This window comes from Microcaecilia unicolor, chromosome 8, assembly GCF_901765095.1.
Source record: "Microcaecilia unicolor chromosome 8, aMicUni1.1, whole genome shotgun sequence".
In the NCBI taxonomy this organism is placed as follows: Eukaryota; Metazoa; Chordata; class Amphibia; order Gymnophiona; family Siphonopidae; genus Microcaecilia; species Microcaecilia unicolor.
In genome coordinates, this window is record NC_044038.1 from 134,345,567 (window position 1) to 134,361,811 (window position 16,245).

The window sequence follows — 16,245 nt, forward strand, 5'->3', positions numbered from 1 at the left end:
AGCCTGCCTCCAAGAGCCCAACTCTTTTGCTACCCCTGATCTCCCCAATTCTTTCCCAGGGTCAGCATTGGTGGGGCATTGGTCACATGCAGCATCCATCCTCCTATACTGTCATCCAGGTCAATATTTGAATGGCACCTATGTCCTAGTGGTAGTCTCGCAGTACTACCACTAGGAGGAATTTTCCATAAAAGGAGATATCTTATTTAAATCAAGTTATACCCCTATTAACAGTAAGTGGCTTACAATAAAACTACAATATTCATAATTTAATAAGACATACTAACACAAAACATACCCCCAAATAACACACCACATATCAACAATACAAAAACTAATACCCCTACCACACCACCACAACAAATACCTCTTCACAAAAACATTCACTTTGTACAGAAGGCCTGCAAAAATAAATGTGTCTTTATAGCATCTTCTTAAACTGCTACAAAGTTGAACAACATCTAAGGTACCCTGGAAGCTTATTACATAGCAATGGTCCTGCTACAGAAAAAGCACAATTTGATGTCTCTATATAATAAACAGTACTAGATGCTGGCACCACCAGGCATCTTTCACTTTTCTATCGTAAGTTGCATAAAGGAACATACCGCTGTAATGCCTGACTCAAATATCGAGGATCCACAGAAAAACAGGAAGCAACATCTACACAAGTCCAAAGTCAACAGGAAATTAGAGTATGGCACATTGGCTTCCACACAGGGAGTGTCAGACTAATGAATCTTTATTTAGGCACCATTGAAAGACCTGACACAGAGCCATATTTAGGCGGGTATGCATGCCTGCATCAGGAGTCTAATGCAATATTTAAGGACAGCAAAACTTGATCTAGTGCCTGGGTTTAAACAGCTCTATGATAGCCAAACAAGATGCAGTCAAACAACCACTAAAAACATCTTAGCGCCAAAACCATAGAAGTAGAAGTTTTGATGCCAAGGCATTTTTATAGTCAGCTACGGTTGACTGTGTTTTGTTCAGCTACCATAAAGCTGTTTAAACCCACACATTAGATCAAGTTTTGCTGTCCCTAAGTGTTGCATTAGACCCCTAAGCAGGTGTTGGGTCTTTCAGTGGTACCTAAATAAAGATTTGCTTGTCTGACACTCCCTGTGTGGAAGCCAGTGTTATCCTCTACTTTCCTGTTGACTCAAATATCAAGGAGCCACTATAGATAGTGCTTGATAAATGAAGGTCAACACTTTATACTGAATACAATACTGCACTGGTAGCCAATGAAGACTCTTAACACTGGTGTCACATATTCAAATTTTGAAGCCCCCATGATCAATGATGCAGCAGAATTTTGGATTGACTGTAACACCCTACACTGTATCTTAGGCAACCCCAGGTACAGAATCTGCAATAATCCAATTTGACAAAATCAACACCTGCACAACTACCTGAAAATCATAGGTACTCAACATTGGCTCCAGTTTCAACGCCATCTGCATCCTGTCTACATGCAGATTGCTGGGGCGTGGGGGAAGGGATGGTTTGGGCAGAATTAAAATCTACTTGTGTAGTCCCCATTTCAGAAAGAGAGTATTTTATTTTATTTATTATGACATTTCTACCTCGCATTTTCCTAAGAAAGCTGAGGTTCAATATGGCTTACCAGACAAATTAAGAAGAAGCTTTACAAGACAATTAATTTTAATACAACTAAAAAACATCTTTTCATATTAGCTCAACACAGATCTAAAGAAGTGGGCTTTAAGTAAACATCTAAATGATATATAATCGACTGAGTGTCTGATATACTTGGGTAATGAGTTCCAGAGTTTGGTACTTTGGTAAGAAAAATTAGCATTATGAATAGTTATGTAGGTTAAGTTTTTACAACTTGGGAAATGTAATATGATATTTGTCCCAATATATCAATGTCAGGATTTACAGCTACTCCATTGCACATGTAGGTTTCTAAAAAGTGCTCATTTGAGTCAGCCCTTAACAGGAGGGATTAAGGAGGAGAACTCCCTTATTCTGTGGTGCTTATCTTCCCTTCCAATTTGAAAATAACTAAGGATTGAGGCCTCTGTTGTAAAATGAATGGCATGTTTACATGTAGATTTGCAAAATAGCAGGTATGCATGTGTAAGTGGTGGATTAGCTCAATAGAGCAATGGACTGAGACAGCAGGGAGCCAAGTTAAAATCCTACTGTGCCTCCTTGTGATTATGGGCAAGTTACTTAACTTTCAATTCCTTAGATACAAAATTAGATTTTAATCCCTCTGAGAATAGGAAAACACCTTTTGTATCTGAAAGCAACAAAAAGAAATGTAGATTGTGAAATACCAATTTACATGTGTAAATTGTTGTTTTCTCCCTGAAAGTGCATCTCTGTAAAACGGCTGATCCTAATACATGCGCAGTCAAGGACATGAGCACTCCTGCATGTATTTAAGAAAAAGTTCTATGTTGGCAGATCTTCGTCTAAAATAATGCTGAAACTGTACACATCCTGACCTGGACTTTTAAATTCTGATTTCTGTGTTCTGTCTACAATGGGGGATGTGTGTATGGTAACATCAGCAGTAGGTGTTAAATGACCCACTTAAATGTACTTTAACTCACAGGATCCTACACTTTTTAAAAGTAAGGATTATTTAACCACCTGGATAGCTCAATAGGTGATATCTGTGAAAGAAGAGCTGTCGCTTAGTGACCTTACAATAAAGGAAACTTCATAAGTACATAAGAAAAGAAAACATTTGAAATTAGAATGCTCAAATATTCCGAAACTCAAACAAAAAAGGATTTAATAGAGAAATTGGTTCTCTCACCCATTATCAGATATAAGGCCTTGCAACTATAAAATGTTATTCTTTTTTCATCTCTATCATCCTCCCCCCCTCCACCCCTTACTATTGACACAGGCAGATAGCCTACAAGCTAGACAAATCTGTAGTTTAAAGTCAGTGTAGCTGTATTGTTTCTTCTGATGAAAAAAGGGTAACTCTTGAAAGATTGTCACAGATAAATTAAGGGTGCGCTGAAAAATGGCCTGCGGTACTGTAGGTGTGTGTTTTGGGCATGCGCAGAATCATCTACTATAATAAAACTCACCCTCAACGTTCTGAAGACAACGTTCTGAAGTCACTCAGTCACTCACTGAAGGGTTCATGGATTCATGGTGGTGAAGCCACAACACTGACCATGTCTCTCTGCCCCACCCTCGCATGACGGACCAATCAGAAAAAACACCCTCAACATTCTAAAACACAAAGGACCATCACAACACCGTTCCCAGGCAACACTAGGCAACGTAAGATGAACCAATCAGAGGAAACTATGTGACAATAAGGGAGGAGCATTCCCCAGCAGAATGGCTCATTATCTGTGCAGCACAGGGAGCACAGAACCACCGCTGGAACGAGAGAAGAATATTCCTGCTATGGGTATGTGCAAAAATAGACCGAGGGAGGGGGGAGAAATTTTTAAATGCCTAATGCCAGTACTGAAGAGTGCCAGAGGGCCTATAGCACAGACTATATTTGGGATCGCTTGACATGGAGTCAGAGGAGCCAGAAAACAACGTGCCCGTCACCATCTGGGACATGGGCGAACAGGACAAGCTGCGGCCCCAGCTGGAAGGATTACCCGCGACCCAGCCAGCAGCAAACAGCGACCAAGGAAGGGGGAGGAGTACTCCTTCCCTGCCTAGGAATCGCTAGAGACTGGCTGCAAAACTAACGAAACAACCGCACACCGACGCACCACCTCCATCATTTGAAAGGCATCCACTCTTTCTTCAACAGAAATGCAAACTAATAATACAAAACAAACAAAGAATACATGGTTTCTCAGGCGGCTGCAGGTAACTCCCCACCCCCTTCCTCTTCCCCTTTTGCCGAAGCGGCCAAGGACGTGCCCTACCATCCCCAGCCTCAGGCAAGCTGTCTCCCACCTCGGGGATTCCCCGAGCACCCGGAAAAAGATGACGCTGATTCCTGCAGCGCATAAATGTTCCAGCATTCCCCTGCAGCCGGCCTGAAATGGACCAAACATACCATATCCCCCCCCCCCCCCGAAGGCCCGAGACCGTGCTCTTCTCCCTTCCGCCAACTTAAAACAACCATCCCCGTCCTCAGGCAAGCTGTCACCCACCTCCAGGATGCTCAGAACCCCAGTCCAATGGAAAAAGATGGCGCTGCTTCCAACAGCACATTTCTCTTCCAGCATTCCCCTACAGCAGCCCTGAAACGGCCAAAAAATACCAACAGACAAAGAACGTGCTCCTCTACCTTCCGCCCATCTAAAACAACACTGCTGCCTCAGCACAAAAAAAAAACATGGAAAAAAAAAACCAACACTCAACAAAGGCTGACCCCCCTACAACCACATTTACATTTCACCAACAGAAAGACCCCCCTCCACAAACCTCCTTGACAGACAAAACCACACACACACAATACAACAGAAACACACCCTCAAAGCCACACACCAATCCAACCCACTTTGCCAGCACATCCCCCAAGCCCCAAGCAAAAAACAAAACAAAACAAAAAAAGACACACATCAACAACCTGCACACACACCGCACCCTCACACACTCACACACACACATACAAAATAACTCTGTCACACATACACACACAAAAAAAAAACCACATGCTAGCGCCCGTTTCATTGGTTTCGGAAACGGGCCTTTTTTACTAGTAATATTAATAATAATAATAATAATATAAAAGCAAAATAACTGTGGGAGATCCTGGATTCATTAAACTCAAACAAGCATTCTGATGAGCAGAAGAATAATTAAGAATCCTGCACTACACACAAAGAAAACAGCTGAATTTGTTAAAGATTCAAAGAATTAGATCAACAAATGATTAAAAACAAGTGGCAAATGCATAAGCACAATGGGAAATAAAAAGTGTTACCCCAGAAACCACACATTTATCAAACCTGGCTGGCCCCATCAATGGTTACAGAGAAGTGAACTAAAACCAAAGGATGAGAGATTGACAGTTGAGTCCAGCACAGTCGATTAAAGACAATGTGGTTCACAAACAGCATATGAAAAAAATGGGAAAACTGATATACATAGAGGAAGAGCTGGAAATGTTTTTTCCCCTGCTTCCTCCTCTGTCAACTATCTTTTCTTTTTTTAATTTATTATTTATTTATTATTAACATAAACAAGACTTACATCTTGTATTAGAAACACAGAGATAGAAAATCATTTAAACATATGATTATCAAAATCATTAAAATAAAGATATATTTTCTCTTCCTTAGACCTCAATAATTGGGGGCGTTCCAACATAGACAAGGAGATCAAAGGAAATATATCAAAATAATTAAGGCGTTTCTCTTTTTACACAATCTTAAATATTAATCAGCTATTGTACTTCTCACTGGAGTTACACTGGAGAGCTTTTTTTATCCAAAAAAGTTTTAAGTTGGTCTGACTCAAAGAAAACGTATTTCACATTTTGATATTTCACAATACATTTACATGGGTAGGATAACAAGAAACTAGCTCCAGTTGCCCTGGTTTCCTCTCTAAATAAAAGAAATAGTTTCCTTTTTTCTTGAGTCATCTTGGTGACATCCGGGTAAAGCCAAACCCTTGATCCACAAAAATTTTCATAGCATTTTTAAAGTATTGTTTCATGATAGCATTAAGATCTTGTTCAAAGACCAATGATACTAATAGAGTTTGTCGCTGAGATATATCTGAAAATGATTGTTCCAACAGTGCTGAGATATCTTGTAAATCCTGATCGCTGGTCTGAGGATTGGTCTGAGATCGAACTTGTTTCATTTCCCCCTCTTTATTTTTAGACATAGGAATATAATATATTTTGTTAACTGGAGGTATCAAAGAGGAGGAATATTGTAAATTTTCAATCAAATATTTTCTGAAAAGTTCCGTCGAGCTCAGGCCACTTATTACCAGAAAATTTAATATCCTTAAATTCAGGCATTTATTAAAGTTTTCAATTTGTTCAATTTTCCTCAATATCACCGTTTTATCTTTGATCAAAGCGGTATTAACCGATTTCAGCAAGACAACTTCTGATTGAATCGAGTCAATTTTAGTTGTAGTATCAGTTTTCAGGTTTTCCATAGTTTCAGTTAAAGTATTTACTTTACTTACAAGAGATGAGGTCTCCTGGGCAGTATGTGCGACCGTTTTAGTTACATCTTGAATAGCTCTCCAAATTAGTTCCAGCGTAACCACCTGGGGAGCCTGAATCTCCAACGATGATTCCTCTGCCCTCGTTGAGTGGGGGCCGCCATAAACCGATCCGTCGCTCTCGCCTTCTGAGGCAACTGGATCTGACCCTTTCTCACGCCGAGAAGCTGGACAAGGTGGGTGATTAACCTCCGGTGGCGAAAGTGATGTTTCAGTTACCAAGTGAGCCGACGCTCCTTCATCGACGCCCACAGTGGTCTGCTGCATTCCGGCTTGTTGTGAAAGATTTGTTGTGAATCGGTCGAGTGTTATCTGGATCGGCGAAGAGGTACGAACCGATGGCGGTAGGTTCGTTACCACTCCTTTTCTCTTAGAGTGCGGCATTTTAGAAGATAAACAGGGAAAAATATTATATCCAGAGATGCTCGAATGCTCACAAACAAAATAGAGTCGCCATCTTGGAAACGCCCGGCTCCCCATCTTGGAAACGCCTGGCTCCCCTTTTTCTACTGAAAATTGTAGTTCCTTTCTTCCTCTACTATCCATTTGTTACCTATATATCTACTTTCCCTTAAAACATTTCTTTCTCTCTGAAGACTATCTATATTCAAGTAAACCTCTCAGACATTCTCATCATGAGTAGTATATCAAGACTTAAATAAACTTAGAAACATGGTTACACATCTCATAGCTGGCTGCAAAGTTCAGATGGGAGAAGGTTTCCATATGAAAAGCACAATAAGATGGCACGTCTCATTCACTTTGTAAATATTACATCACTGTACCAGAAAAACATTGGGATCAGAACCCTAATAGAATTATGGAAAATGTAGAGATTATGACCATTTCGGATACATGGAGGCTCATTTTCCGAGCACATAGACTTACAAAGTTACGTGGAGGGGCATAATCGAAAAGGACACCCACGTTTTGTTGAGGACATCCTCACAAAACGTCCCGATGGAGGGGCAGAGCAACCCATATTATCGAAATAAGATGGACATCCAGCTTTTGTTTTGATAATACGGTTGGGGACGCCCAAATCTTGAATTTAGGTCGTCCCTCGAGATGGTCGTCCTTAGACTTGGTCATTTCTGATTTTCGGTGATAATGGAAACCAAGGACACCAATCTCAGAAATGACCAAATGCAAGTCCTTTGGTCATGAGAGGAGCCAGCATTTGTAGTGTACTGGTCCCCCTGACATGCCAGGACACCAACCGGGCACCCTAGGGGGCACTGCAGTGGACTTCATAAAATGCTTCCAAGAACATAGCTCCCTTACCTTGTGTGCTGAGCCCCCCAACCCCCCCCCCCCTAAAACCCACTACCCACAACTGTACACCACTACCATAGCCCTTACAGGTGAAGGGGGGCACCTAGATGTGGGTACAGTGGGTTTCGGGTGGGTTTTGGAGGGCTCGCTGTTTCCTCCACAAATGTAATAGGTAGGGAGGGGGATGTGCCTGGGTCCACCTTTCTGAATTGCTCTGCACCCACTAAAACTGCTCCAGGGACCTGCACACTGCTGTGATGGAGCTGAGTATGATATCTGAGGCTGGCATAGAGGCTGGCAATCAATATTTTTCAAAATGTTTTTTGAGGGTGGGAGGGGGTTAATGACCACTGGGGGAGTATGGGGAGGTCATCCCCGATTTTCTCCGGTGGTCATCTGGTCATTTCAGCCACCTTTTTGTGCCTTGGTCGTAAGAAAAACAGGACCAGGTAAAGTGCTTGTCAGGGACGGCCTTTTTTTTCCATTATGGGTCGGGAACGTCCAAGTGTTAGGCATGCCTAAGTCCCACCTTCGCTATGCCTCTGATATGGCCCCTTGAACTTTGGCCATTCCTGCAATGGAAAGCAGTTGGGGACGTCCAAAATCGGCTTTCGATTATACCGATTTGGACGACCCTGTGAGAAGGATGCCCATCTTCCAATTTGTGTCGAAAGATGGGCGTCCTTCTCTTTTGAAAATGAGCCTGCTAGGTTACCATGTACATCTGTAAGTCTACATGCTTTGAAAATGAGCACCTTTACTTCCAACTGATAAAACGTTTGACGGAACAAAGTTGGTAAACGAGGAAAACACTAGAACAGCATTGATAATAGCAATGCCAGTGCCAGGTCATTACTCTGTGTGTAAGTGGAGAAAGAAAGGATATTTAAGTATCGAACAATGAAGTCAGAGACCAAGAAAATGTGGAAGACAGAAATATTCCCCATTTGTATTGGGTGTTACAGGCAATTTCAAACACACCTTATTTCATTTATTTATTGGGATTTATTAACTGCCTTTATGAAGAAGTTGCCTATAGGTGTTACATCTTATGAACTCCCAAAGGACACTCTCTTTGGCTCAATGCATACTGTAGTGAATGATAGCAGTCATTTTGAGAGACTGAGATTATACACCACATACCCTGGTTTACGAATGAGATTTATTACTATCATGATATATACAAAACAAATCCAAAACATAGAAACATGGTGGCAGATAAAGGCCAAATGACCTATCCAGTCTGCCCATCCTCTGTAACCCCCAATTCTACCTGTTCCTAAGCGATCCCACATGCTTATTCCATGCCTTTTTAAATTCTGGAACAGTCCTCAACTCCACCACCTCCACTGGGAGGCCATTCCACGCCTCCACCACCCTTTCTGTGAAATAATACTTCCTTAGGTTACTCCTAAGCTTATTCCCTCTTAACTTTGTCATATGCCCCCTCATTCCAGAGCTCTCCTTCATTTGAAAAAGGCTCTCTTCTTGTACATAAATGCCCTTGAGATATTTAAACGTTTCTATCGTGTCTCCTCTCTCCCTCCTCTCTTCCAGCGTATACATGCTGAGGTTCATAAGCCTGTCCCTATAATTTTTGCATTCAAGGCCGTTAACTAGTTTTGTAGCCGCCCTCTGGACCGACTCCATCCTGTTTATATCTTTCCATAGGTGCAATCTCCAGAACTGCACGCAGTACTCCAAAAGGGGCCTCACCAGAGACTTATATAATGGCACTATCACCTCCTTTTTCCTGCTGGTCATGCCTCTCTTTATGCATCCAAGCATCCTTCTGGCTTTGGCCATCGCTTTTTCTACTTGTTTGAAAGCTTTAAGGTCATCAGACACAATCACCCCCAAGTCCCGCTCTTCCTTCGCACACTGAAGCACTTCACCCCCTATACTGTACTGTTCCCTCAGATTTTTGCGACCCAAGTGCATGACCCTGCATTTTTTAGGATTAAACCTTAGTTGCCAAATAGTGGTCCATTCCTCCAGCTTCACTTCCTCATGTCATTCACACCCTCCAGGGTGTCCACCCTGTTGCAGAGTTTAGTTTCATCCGCAAAGAGACAAACCTTACCAGACAGCCCCTCCACAATATCACTCACAAAGACGTTAAAAAGAGCTGGCCCTAGGACCGATCCCTGCAGTACTCCACTGACGACATCCTTTTCTTAAGAGCAAGCTCCATTTACCACTACCCTCTGTCTCCTACCAGTCAACCAATTTTAACCCAATCCGTTACTCTAGGTCCCATAGTGAGAGCACTCATTTTATTTATCAGTCGCCTGTGTGGAACCGTGTCAAAGGCTTTGCTGAAATCCAAGTATACCACATCAAGCGCCAGTCCCACATCCAACTGTTTGGTCACCCAGTCGAAGAAGACAGTCAGATTCGTCTGACACGACCTGCTACTAGTGAAGCCATGCTGCCTTGGGTCCCGCATTCCATGCAGTTCAAGAAAACTCACAATCCTCCTCTTTAGAAGCATTTCCATTAGCTTACTCACCACCAAGGTCAGACTGACAGGTCTGTAGTTCCCAATCTCCTCCTTACTTCCACTCTTGTGCAAGGGAACCACAATTGCCCTTCTCCAGTCCGCCGGGACCACTCCAGTATCTAAGGAAGCATTGAAGAGGTCCGTCAGCGGAGCTGACAGAACTTCTCTGAGTTCCTTAAGCACCCTCGGGTATATCCCATCAGGCGAGCTCCTCACGAACACAGTCCTCCGTAAACGGGTCTTGGTCTACCATACATCCATCACCTTTAGCCTTTGTTTTCTGCAGCCCTACCCCCGGTCTTTCATTCGTGAACACAGAGCTGAAATAATCAGTTCAGCTTTATCCTTATCTTTCACATATTTCTCTCCCTCAGCTTTGAGCCTCACAATGCTATTATGGCCCTTCCTCTTGTCACTTATATATCTGAAAAAGGTCTTGTCCCCCAATTTTACCGTATTAGCTATCTTTTCCTCCATTTGCTGCTTCGCTTTCCTGATAGCTTTTCCAGCTTCTCTTCGCTTATATAGGTATTCTCTCCTGTATTCATCTTTCTGAGACGTCTTGTAACGTGCAAAGGGTAGCCTCCTTCCCCTTATCTTTTCAGCTACTACATTTGAGTACCAGAGAGGCCTTTTTTTCCTCTTACTTTTATGTTATTTTATAACATAAAGGTTAGTTGCCTTTAATATAGCTCCTTTCAGTCTTGTCCATTGCTGTTCTACATCCTTCTGCTGTTCCCATCCCGCTAACTGTTCCTTGAGAAATTCCCCCATCTCGGCAAAGTTAGTTCCTTTGAAATCCAGGACCTGCAATCTTGAATGAGCCTTCTCTTCTATGTGAAAGTTGAGTAGCTTTCATGGTAAGGAAAAAATGGTTACGCTTTACCAGCTGAGCCAAAAAAAAAAAAAAAACACACACACACATACAATGGGCCTCCAGGAGTGGGTTAACAGTCACTTTGTTGAAGAACTCGACACAGGCTATGCTTCGATGGAATGCCTAGGTCAGGGGTCTATTCAAAACAATATGAAAAAAAATCTATATGTCTATACATATCTATATATCTATATCTATATATACTGGGAGAAGGGAGAGGCTGTCCTACCCTGGTTAGGCCCCTAGAGGGCGCTGTTCCCCTAAAATGTCCAGGGAGAAGGGCTGGGTGAGTCGCTGAAGGGAGCCAGTAAGGGGAGGTATAGCTGGAGGTCGCTAGGACCGGGGAGAGTCCTGGAGGTGGAAACAGGTGCAGAAGGTTATGGGCTGGGTCCTGTTTGGCCATTAAACACTTAATACCCCACCTGAGTGGTGAGGGGGGGAGGAGAGCTAGCAGCGGAAGAAGAGAGCTGGTAGCTGGAGCAGGAGGTCCCCATGTGAAGTACTGGCTGAGCCCTTTGGACTGGTGGTGAACTGTGTGCAAAGCAAGGAAGCTGGCTGGGGTAAGAAGGCCCTAGAGTGCCAGGTAGAAGAACTGTGTGTTACAAGGACGGACTGGGGGGTCCAGGTTACAAGGAAGAACTGGGTGTCCAGGTGCTTAAGCTGGAAGATTGAACTGAGTAGGAAGAAAGGTTTAAGTTGGAAGAACTGTTTAAGCTTGTAAAAGTGTCTTAAGCTGGAAGAAGTGTGCCCCAGGGGCTGGAATAAAGATGTGTATGAAAATATCCTGTTGGTGAGACCTGACTATGTTTGCCTTTTGAGAAGCAGGTCACCCTGAGCAGAAAGGGGTAGTAGACCAATTTGCATAAAATCTGCATATTGAGAACCAGCTCACCCTGAGTGAAAGAGGGACCTGGGATCCTGAGGTGGGAGCTTCATCTTCACAGTAGCCTCATCTTCACAATACAGACAAACTTACAAAGCTGATAAAACAATGCTTGCATGTGGACAGAAAAAATAATAATCAAAACAACATTTAAATTAGAAACATACAAGTGTAAATCACTAACAACATCTTGATAAAATTAAGGTAAGCATGCAAATGATTGGTAGAACTAAAGATTTGAAGGGCCTTGAGAACTGGTGCGAGGAATAATCTTTTCCTCCCAATTACAATGCCATACTTAGTGGCTGCCAATGTGGTAATGCCGACACAGCCCATTCGAAGTAAATGGGCTGTGTTGGTATTACCGCGAGGCTTTGTAAAAAAAAGGGGGGGGGGATATTCACAGACACGGCGTCATGCTGTGTGAAAAACACTATCAACTTTACATGGGCACACAGACACTCCTCTAGTTTTGAAGAAATGTTTGATCTTTATTCCTGATTTACATATATATATATATATGTGTGTGTGTGTGTGTGTGTGTGTGTGTGTATATATATATATATATATATATATATATATACACACACACACACACACACACACACACACACACACACACATATAATTCCACTAATAGGCTAAAGTTCTTAAATTGGTTGCAATTACCACATATACACCATCTTAAACAACCATTTCAATTAATTATCTTTATTCAATAATAATTTCAAAAAATCACAATGTTATTCACTTACAAGTTAAAACTTTTCATTCTCAAAGTCTCTCACTCAACTATCTCACACATACCCACATACTCACATCATCCTAAAACTAATATCAACAATTCTTTTCAAAAAAAGTATTTTCACCACATTTAGTATCTTAAACACACAGTAGTTCAAAATTCTATATGGTCGTAATTCCAAGGGACAAAGTTCAGCCTCGAATGATAATCTTCTGCTTGTTAACCCATGCAATCAGGTGTAATACGTTCATATGGTAAGCATTAATTCACATAATCAAGTAGCATACTTTCAACGGGTACACCCCCGGAAGTTGCAGACTTCACATTCTTGACTATGAAAGTTGTTCTCTTTCATCAGAAATCCATGGGAAAACAATCTTAGCAGCTCCAATTGTTCCACTTGAAAAAACACCACACTCCAACCTTTTTCTTTCTCAATATAAATCAATCTCATAATCTTCTTAGTAGTTCTTTAACATCTTCAGCGTGAGTAGGCTGGATATACAAAAAGCAGCACGCCTCTACACGCATGTGTTTCGCTCAATAGAGCATCCTCAGGGGTCAAATCCGGCTATCGCTGGTTGCTGGGAACACGATCAACCAGTCACCCTTAGGGTCGTCAGTAACGACGCCCATGCTTGTGGATTAATGCTTACCATATGAACGTATTACACCTGATTGCATGGGTTAACAAGCAGAAGATTATCATTCGAGGCTGAACTTTGTCCCTTGGAATTACGACCATATAGAATTTTGAACTACTGTGTGTTTAAGATACTAAATGTGGTGAAAATACTTTTTTTGAAAAGAATTGTTGATATTAGTTTTAGGATGATGTGAGTATGTGGGTATGTGTGAGATAGCTGAGTGAGAGATTATGAGTATGAAAAGTTTTAACTTGTAAGTGAATAACGTGATTTTTTGAAATTATTATTGAATAAAGATAATTAATTGAAACGGTTGTTTAAGATGATATTGAGAGAGAGAGATTACAGACAGATAGATATAGATATTGGACTTATTACATCAATTGACCCAGATGCAGGCTTCCTGCCAAAACACCACGTCAGATCTGTGAATAAATATTGCTCCTCACACCCTTTGTGCTCCTGTTTCGCTGAACGCTTCCTAAGGAGCTAAACCCATCTGTATCACAAAGACTGCACATAGAGATATCAGGGTGATACAGATGGGTTTAGCTCCTTAGGAAGTGTTCATCGAAACAGGAGCTCGCTGTTGGGCGTACCCACTGACAACATAACTGAACAGCAGCTAAGTACACTCTTATCTAATTTATAACTTGCCAAGAAAAATAAAGGCACTATACCCATTAGAGATTGAGGTTTTTTGACTTATGAAGATACTCGCCAGCAGTTTTACTCATAGAAAAAAACTTTTCAAGGTAAACACTGAGCGACCCGGTTCAAGTGGCAGTTATATCTGCTAGAGCCGAGTATCTGAAGTCTTTTCCTCATTTAAGTAAGACACTTAACAGAGCATTTTACTTGCTATTAGTGGATTTGTATTGAATATTCTGTTACCAAGCACCAGGTATAACATTAAATGTCTATCTATGCAATTTGTCTGCAACGTGTCCAAATCACAAGTGGGTATGTTGGGGATGTTTTGAAGGCGGGATTCAGGCAAGCTTAGGGCGTGCCTAACACTTGGACATTTACAGCCATTGGGGAAAAGGAAAGCCTATGGTCACTGCTGGGGTTATTCAGCTGCAGAGAATGGCCCCAGTACAAGAGATTACGTGAACGGTGTGTGAACCATAGCATGCTGTGTAAACAGTGGACATTCTACAAACAGGATTGGGCCTCTAGGGAATATGTGCAGATAAAGGATGGTGAGTGAAAAAAAAAAAAGAGCTGATGGAGAACTAAGGTATGTAAACGTGGCAGAAGTGACTTACTGTGGTTGAATCAGACATGTGATAAAGGATGTGTGGGGGTATTTGTGAAATAGCATTATTGGGAGACAAAGGGATTGGATAAAGTACAGACTGGTAGGGTATCTGGAAAAGTATTATAAAAAGCTGTGAGAGAATCAAGACAGACAGGAACTTGTTGCTCAGTGATCTGACTGTACACAATTTCCGAAACAGTCACAACAAGGGTGACAAAAGAAAGGGCAGCAGACGATCTCACAATTATCACCTTTATTAACCATCCAAGACTCGATACGAGTTGTGTTTCAGCCCACAAAGGCCTTCCTCAGGACTCTTATGTAGGATGTGTACTGATGTATGTCTGAACCCAATATGTGACAAAATGCTATATAAAGTCTTGCTATTGAAATAGATTGCTTGAGTTCACTGAAATGCAAACTTTCTTTTTGTCACCCTTGTTGTGACTGTTTCATCTGTTTGACCACAAGGGTTATTGTTCTTCTGTTGCCCTTTCTCCACAGGAAAGTTCTTTCTGATATTCATTTCATGTTTGCAAATTCATTGCTTGCATCTGATATAACTTTTAATTAGATTTATCATTTGGAATAAAACATCTTGTGATTACTTATGGATACACTTGCTTTCCTTTCTTTTGTGTAGAAGACCAAAGTTTACAGTGTGGGGATTTGCCCCATTCTGACTGCTCACGGCCATATTAAACTGACTAACCAGGGATAAGTCCCCAAGGTTTATCCTCCTGAGCTAATCTTAGGAGTCAGGTGAGGTGAGGACCTTAGGGGTTTAAACACCAGAATGGAGCAAAACAAAAATGTCCAGGGCGAAAATCTAAATGCTTTGGTCTAGACCTGTTTTTATAATGAATAAGGCACAAAAACATGACCAGATGACTACTGGAGAGAATCAGGGATGAACCCCACTTACTCAGCTTCAGATGTCATTGCTAGGTCCAGTAGAACAGAATGCAGGTCCCTGGAGTAGTCTAATGGTGGGTGCAGTGCGCTGTAGACAAGTGGAACCACATACAGGTGCCCCCTTCACCTGTAAGTGCTAATGTAGTGATGTACAGTTGAGGGTAGTGGGTTTTGGGTTGGTTTTAGAGGGCTCAGCAGACAAGATAAGGGAGCAATAGTGACGCGTACCTAGGAGCATTTATATGAAGTCCACAGCAGTGCCCCCTAGGGTGCCCCACTGCTCTCCTGGGATGTCTGAGGGACCAGTATGCTAAAAATGTTGGCCCCTCCTACATTCCAATGGCTTGATTTTCTCTGTTTTTCATGGGTTTTTTTTTTTTTTTTTTTAAATAGCATGAAAAGATAAATGCACAGAGCATAAAGATAGACGTGGTTTCAAAAATGGCCATATTTCCTATTCGGATTTTGGACATTTAGCGCAAAACATCCACAGTCCGACTTTGATTTCATATCAAAAATGCCCTTCCAAGTGTATTAAGATAAAAGGTTGTTCCCATATAATAAGAATGCTTTTTTGAAGTTATATTGTCATATTTCTCAGTACTATGATCAATGCTCTTAAATATTTTTGTCAGTAGACTTTCAAACAAGCAGCTTTTTTTGTTCTTTTTTTTTTTTGGGGGGGGGGGTGTTTTATGTTTTGGTTTTTAATGTTATAATTTTAACTTTTTGTTTGCAAGTGGATAATTTTATGTATAATTCCTTTGTAAGCTGATTACAATTAGGCAGGGTATACATTTTTAAAATAATAAATAAATAAAATGTACTCTGCATAAATCTGCCTAATTTCTCTGAATGGATGACAAGAGATTTGGACTGAGGAAAAGCACTAGCCCTCAAAATCTATAAAAGTTGCTAAAAATTGGATGTGCACCCACTTTGTGTGCACAATTAAACAATGAGCCAATTAG